We start from the raw sequence: 7,550 nt of genomic DNA, 5'->3' as shown, positions 1-7,550 counted from the left end.
CTAACTAATTAGTCCCTTGACTCTCCTTTGCTTTAGCAAAGGTTAACTAAGTGGAATTAAGATTCAACTTTTATTATTATTGCTAAGAATAACAAAGTCTGGACTTCCAATTTCTCATACCTTACCAAAAGTTTGCTTTACAGTATTTTTTTATTCTAATTGCTATTTAAATTAATTGCCATATTCACTCCTCATTCTTGAAACCCCAAATTTACAATCTCCATAACAAATAATAAGAACATACTTCCCTGCAATTCCTTGAGAAGACGACCCGAGGTTTAAATACTTCGGTTATCAATTTATTTAGGGGTTTGTTACTTGTGACAACCAAAACTTTTGTATGAAGGAATTTCTGTTAGTTTAGAAGCTATATTTACAACGCGAATATTTTTATAAATTATTTACTAGCAAAAATCCTAACGTCAACGACCTTTGACCCAAATCAAATTAACTCTGCCTCTGGCCCAAATCTAGTTAAAACATGGCCTCTGGCCTAACTCAAATCAAATCACCATCAAAACTCAATCTCAAAATAGAATCAATTACCGACATCAAACGGTACAAGGCAAATACACTCAGAGAACAATTACAGCCAATACCACATCAGGAACAACCCTCAGTGTTACCATTGCCAGCATAAAGGATCTCTCAGTTGTTCAAGTATAGACAAAACAATACAAGAAAAATACAAATAGAGAGAACAGTTACAGCAATTAGTTCAATTAGCATGTATATACAATTATTCAAATAGGCAAGCCAAATACAAGATGCATACCCGAACAAATATACACAAATGCAAATGATGCATACCTGTCCTATGGCCAATGAGCTCATCTGTTGGCTATACAGCCAAATTCGACATGTCCGGTGGCTAACCTTGGATAGTTCCTCAATGCGCGCATCCCCAAAGCTCGTATTCATATTCGTTGATTAATATCCATTGGGAGAATCATCTGGGAAGGTATAAGGCTTCAATTCCATCCTGGAGCAAGCAGGACAAAATCACAATTCTTGCATCTATTCAGGAAGCTCAAATACCAACCGAGAGCAAGTGAGACAAAACCACAATCCTTGCATCTACCCCGGAAACTCAAATACCGACCGAGAGCAAGCAGGACTAAACCACAATCTTTGCATCTACCCCGAAAGCTCAAATTTGAAAAATCTCTTTTAAAAAGCAAGTTAAATCCATTCCTCTTTCATAAAACTCCTTTTCACCAAATCAAAAGTCTCAAATTAACTTCATTAATCCATTCTTCAATTCCATTTGAAATTTTCAAAAGCATAACTCTTAGATTTGAATCAATTGCGTAAAACTCACTTTCAACTTCATTCTCAAGTTTAATAACTTCCTAAAAGATCCAAAAATCATTCCTTTTCACCATTCAAATTCTATAAATTCACTAAAACTCCTCAAAATGTAACTCTTTAATCAAACTCAAAACATAAGTCTTTTCATATTAAATCGAACTCAAAATATAATTCTTTTCTTAGTAAATCAAACTCAAAATAGTATAATTATTTTCTTAATAAGTCAAACTCAAAACAAAACTCTTTTCGTAATAAGTCGAACTCAAATCATAACTATTTTCTCAATAAATCGAACTCAAAACATAATTCCTTTCTTAATAAATAAAAATCAAAACATAATTCTTTTCTCAATAAATTGAAATCAAATAATATAATTCTTAAATCAAATTTTCTTTTAAATAACGCTTCAAACAAAGTCTCAGAGTTTTATAAAAATTTCGACAGCATCTCTAAAATTCGGACTTTGCCATCCTTCAAAGATTTCAACAACCAAACCAAACATCTCTCAGTCATTCAAATCACTTCCAATAAACTATTATCACAACAATACCAACTCACTCAAGGGATCAACAAAGTCTAGAACTCAAGCAACCAATCTCATCAATCACAATGCAAACTAACTTCAACGAAATCAATTCATAACTCAGAATTCTCATCCTTCTCAAACAGTTTCCAAACCAAACAATTCCTTAATATAAACGTATATAAATTAGATTTTTAACGCAACTCATTTCTTAATATAAATATACCAATCCAATTTCCAAATCAAGCTTTCATTAACCATCACAACGCCAACTCAATCAATTAAGAATTCAATCAAGTAAACAATTACATTCTTTCAAAATAACTCAATCAATCCATAAGATTCACATAATCACCAAAAATATATTTTTACATCAATATCAACTTATAATAATTCTTGACAATAAAATGAGTTTAAGGAAAGCGCCCCTACCTCGATTGTCAAAACTTTAAAACTCTAAAACGTGTCAAAAACTCGTTTTTCTCCCGGCCTGCAACAGCTGCAGCCGTAACCGCAACTTAAAACGTGACACGAAATAACCGAAACTCAACCCTATTGCAATAACATCACAAAATATCAGCATAAGATAACAGAAACTAATATCTCAATGGTTCTGGAAAGAAATTACTTATTGCATTTAGAAAGTAACAGAGGAATATAACGGCAGTGGCTCCGGTGACAACTCCTCGCAACCACCGTGTCGTTTTCTGGTACAGAGACGTGGTTCAGTTCACTGATGATTTGGATTTTTGACGGTTTAGAATTTCACAAATGAATTCTCGTTGCAAGTATAGTTTCTAAACCAACAATAATCCTTTCATACAAAAGATTGTTTGTCACAAGTAACAAACACCTAATTTTATAAACCGAAGTATTCAAACCTCGGGTCGTTCTCCTTAGGAATTACAATAAAGTGCCTTGTTATTGGTTGTAAGTTATATTTGGGGTTTTTAGGATTTTTAGACAAGAATTATAAATGGCAAGAAAAGTAAACTAACAACTATAAAAGGCTCTTGGTAAGGTGTGAGAACTAGAAGTCACTACAAGAAAACACGTCTTTTGCCACGCTTTAAAAGCGTGGCGAAAAGCTGAAAAAGCGTGGCGATAGCTTTTTGCCATGCTTTTTGAGCTACCGCCACGCTTTTGAAAGGGTGACCTATCAAAGGGTGGCGGTTGCTCTATCGCCACGCTTTTTGCAGCCTATTGTAACGTTTTTTGTTTGCCACGCATTTTTACAAACTGCCACTTGAAAAAGCGTGGCTGTAGGTGGGAAATATGGCCACGCTTTTAAAGCGTGGCGATAGGTAGAGATACGGCCACACTTTTAAAGCGTGGCGATAGGTGGAGATACGGCCACGCTTTTATAGCATGGCGATAGGTGGAGATACGGCCACGCTTTGAAGCGTGGCGATAGGTGGAGATACGGCCACGCTCCATAGCAAAATATACAGCCACGCTTTAAAAGCATGGCGAAAGCCTTGTTAAATTAAAAAAAAAATTTCTTTTCGTTACTTGATCTTCATTGCTACACAATATAAATTTTCAATCCTTTTTTATTACCAAACCTACAAATATCGTATGCAACTTTTTATTACAAGACAAATCAAACAATAATTAGTGAGATATATAATTTACTATAATTGTTTTATACATTAAAAAATTATTACTCAAATACAAAATAAATCTCGAGTTCAAATTCCAAAACTAAAAACCGAAGAAAAATACAGAAACAATACAAGTTAGAACTGCTCATGATATATCAAATTACACTAATAGAGATTATCATCAACCTAAATACTTAGTAAAAGATCAAAATCAACCTAAAACTGCTCCACTTTGTGCATTAAGCGTTCAAGTTATCCATTCCAATACTAGCCTGCAGCAAAATATCAAGAACAAATTGAACCAACAAAAATGATATATATAAAAATATTATAAGAAATAATCTAATTTATGCATGTATTAACAATTCCAAATTAAACCAGGTTCACATTCTACTATAAAATACTGTTAGATTGAACCACAGATAGCCAGAAATTGAATTGAATGCTCACTGATTGGTAAATGCAAATCTAAAAGTACAATAACACGAAACTAAACTATGCTCAAAATACCAAACTAAATTATTGAACAACTATAAAGCAGATGCATTATTAGCTCTTTTTTCAAGCGACAAAATTATTTATTTGCAAAACCAATAAAGCAATAAGGTTGATGCAGAATGCTTAAGGTATACCGGTGAGGGAAAAAATCTGCATCCTGTTGAAGGATCCAAGAAAGCAGTGAGATCAACCATGTCTTCAAGTTTGAACTTTATGCCAGTCTCCTCTTCAACCTGTTAGAGGCACAACTAAGCCATGAAGAGAATTGGAGAGAGAGAGAGAAGCCTCACGAACTACAGTGCCAACGAAATCACCCTTGTCATCATCCAACATTCCAGCAGGCAATTCCAAAATAATTCTTCCAGTAGGAACCCTTGCCTGATAAATAAAAAATAATAAGCATAATATGGAACACTAGTTAAAATGTTTGAAAAAAAACATAGTTCTCTCTGCAAGGATCCAACATCTAAGAACCTGTTCAGTAAGGACAGCATAAGTTTCACCATCTGATTCCAGAAGTATCAACACAGTCACAGCAGGTCCTCTTGCAAATATATAAAGAAAGAAATCAGCATCAGGTGCAAGTGCACAGAAATTACAAGCAAAAGAGGAATGATGGATGCCTGAGAACATAAGGTAAGAAGCAAAAGATCCTAATAGTTGTGCATTTTAGATACCACATACTAGTTCATAGCCCCTTGCTAAACTTAACACAAGAAAATGGAAACATAGGCTGGCTTATAAATGTCAGCTTTAAATTTGAGAAACCCAATGCGCTTTCCAAACATGTCTACACCCTGTTTACACCAAAAAGAGTCCAACTAGTTTCGTTGATTTTGATTTGAGAACATGAATAAGACTAGAAGACTAACAGGTTAGTCAGTTACTTAAATTACCACTTAACAAGGCCTAATTATCAGAAATCATATCCACTTTTTAAACACTGATGATGCAATTACCTGAATTAGAACTTGTCTCAGAGCCAAGGTGCCATCAGCTAGAATCCCAATCTCACTTTGCAAGTTATGCAACCATTGCTTGAATAAAGAGGAATCAATAGCATTCCTGCAATGGAAAACAACAAAAACCAAACCAAACCACCACAAGTGAGACATGTTTTTTATATAGCATGATAACAAGAAGAAACTTTGTGCCTATCAATTCTCTTTTGCCATTACATCTCATGGGGACTTGTCAAAACCTAGCATCTAATTGAACAAAACCTCCAATATCTAATTTTAGTAGCTGTCAAAACCTGCAGGGTGTGAAAGAGGAAGAAAAGAATGCCTAAATCCATCTTTTAATATAATTATTCAGCACATTCCCTTCCTGAACAAACACACTGAACTTTCAACACACATCTCACCCTGAAATCAAAACAAGAACAAAATGTTAAAGAGTGTCATTATAATGTGTAACTTGAGTTTCTTCATTATTAATTCACTTAAGAGAAATTTGACCTTGTTATATACTATGCCCAAGAGAGCAAGGCTAGCAGCTTTATCTACATCAGCATCATCAAAGATTAGAAGAGGTGACTTTCCTACTAATTCAAGTGAAACTTGTTTCAAGTTGCTGCTAGCTGCAGCATCCATTATTTCACGGCCTACCTCCATCGAACCGGTGAAGCTGACCTGCACACACATAAAGCACAAAAATCAAAATATTAGCCGAGGTTAACTATACAAATCAAACAATGCTATAGCCAAGTTACATTGCGGTCAATTACACACTTAACTCGATACAATCAATACAAAGAATAAGAACTTAATTTGTAGTCTTAAACATTGCGGTCAATTACACACTTAAAGCTTAAACTTTTTGAAACAGAATTCAAAGAATAAGAACTTAATTTGTAGTCTCTTTGCATAACCTTCAAATAAATCAAAGCCAAAAAAACTTACTCAGCAATAAAGTTGGATTATCCAAACAGAGGGTAGTTAATGAAAAGCAAAATCAACATTACCTGGAGCAGATCAAACTGAACTCTCCCTTCTACAGCAACTTCTGTACTTTCTCTGGTTCCATACTGTCTACAAAACCATCAAGTAACATCGAGAAAGTGGTTGAAACAATTGACAGTGCAAAAACACAAATGGTAAACAAGATAGTTTTAAAAACACAAAGCTGAATACCTCTATCAAGAATACCTACCAAGAATTATAATTTTGGCAAGAGAATAATTAACTCGTAACCATTTGCTTTTGAGAAGGACAATTGTCAAAATGTAAATACCAAAACATTAATGTCAGGATTTGAGAAACCTAACAATTTAGCAAATTAAAACAACAATAGCCCAATAATTTAGCAAATTATCAACTTAATAGGTTCAAAAACAGAAAATCACAACAAAAATAAAAAATAAAAATAACAGAAGAACAACAGAACAACAACACAAGAACAATTAGCAAATTAACAAGTTCACACTAACAGTTAAAATTTACCAGGAGAACACTAATGCAAGTGGAATCATCATGCTAATATGTTTTCTACAAAGATGCTATTTGTGCAGCTAAAATTTCCTAATTACTAAGATCCAGTTATTCTAATTTCACATGCAATCAACTTACTAAGTTTCTAAAAGCTAGAAATGATAAACCAACCCGAAATATGGTTAAAGCATTTCATCAAACATGTTGAGTGCGGTAAACTTGAAACGAAATAAGAGAATTCAAAGCTTAGTATCAATGTGATAGAGAAGAGAACATAACTATTGTATACTTTAATTCAGTCTATGAAAAAAATCCAAACCACTGCCAAATCAAATAGTTACTTATTGTAATAGAAATAAGAAGTTGCAGAGTTTCAAGCAGAGTATTGGTGTTGTGTGAGTGTATTGTCTGGTGGTGGGTTTAGGGAACTCACGGCGGCGACAAAAGAGAGCAGTTCGACGGCTAGGTGGAGCACACGGGTTGGTCGCAGAGTTTGAAACAGGGCAACGTGGCTTCCAGACGAACGTGAACGCGAACGGTGAACGGCGAGTGAACGCGAACGGTGAACGCCGAGCAAACTTGAACGGCGAAGAACGCGAACGAAGATGACGGCTGAACGAAGACGCGAACGTTAACGGCAACCAACGGCGGCGGAAGCGCGGCTGAGCAGACAAAGACGACGGACGCCGAGCTCGAGGAAGCAGCTGCGATCGGTGACAGCGAACGGGGGTTGAAGACTTGGAGCACGAGGGAAGCTAGATAGACGGACGGGCGGCAGCAGTATGCCACTCCTTGCGGCGGCGGTGGTGTAGGCTTACAGTGTTAGGGTTTTTTGGCTGAGTTTCTGTGAATGAAAGAAACGGAGGGAGAAAGGGAGAAAGAAACGAAGGAGCTTCAGAACCAAGAGTGAAAGTAAGCAAATTTGGCAAAAACGACGAAGTTTCTTTTAAACCGGTTGGTTCTCTGTCCGGTTCAACCGTTCCTGTAGCTCTCTACGGCCACGCTTTTGAAGCGTGGCAGAAAAAAATATTTTGGCCACGCTTTTAAAGCGTGCCAAAAGAGTACTAGGATATGGCCACGCTTTGTAAGCGTGGCCGTAATGAAACCCTGTTGCCACGCTTTCAAAACGTCCTTGTTTCTCTCTATCGCCACGCTTTTGAAGCGTGGCAAAAAAAGCGTGGC

General features: G+C 35.8%; 1 long non-coding RNA gene across 7 annotated transcripts; it reads right to left on the bottom strand.

The window, feature by feature from the left end:
• Positions 1-3,500: 3,500 nt before the first annotated feature.
• Positions 3,501-7,269, bottom strand: LOC130960688 (uncharacterized). Of its 7 annotated transcripts, XR_009079200.1 has the most exons (9): positions 6,802-7,269; positions 5,903-5,969; positions 5,397-5,570; positions 5,192-5,303; positions 4,896-5,001; positions 4,621-4,733; positions 4,411-4,480; positions 4,071-4,314; positions 3,501-3,710 (listed from the first exon to the last, which is right to left on the bottom strand). It is a non-coding gene; the product is annotated as an uncharacterized LOC130960688 (long non-coding RNA). The 7 variants fall into 7 exon arrangements; XR_009079199.1 differs by having other exon boundaries at positions 4,896-5,303; XR_009079197.1 differs by having other exon boundaries at positions 4,621-5,001.
• Positions 7,270-7,550: the final 281 nt, after the last annotated feature.

This window comes from Arachis stenosperma, chromosome 2 (assembly GCF_014773155.1).
Source record: "Arachis stenosperma cultivar V10309 chromosome 2, arast.V10309.gnm1.PFL2, whole genome shotgun sequence".
NCBI classification, from domain to species: Eukaryota; Viridiplantae; Streptophyta; class Magnoliopsida; order Fabales; family Fabaceae; genus Arachis; species Arachis stenosperma.
The sequence above is the reverse complement of the archived record's forward strand: the minus strand, read 5'-3'. Positions and strand labels throughout refer to the sequence as shown.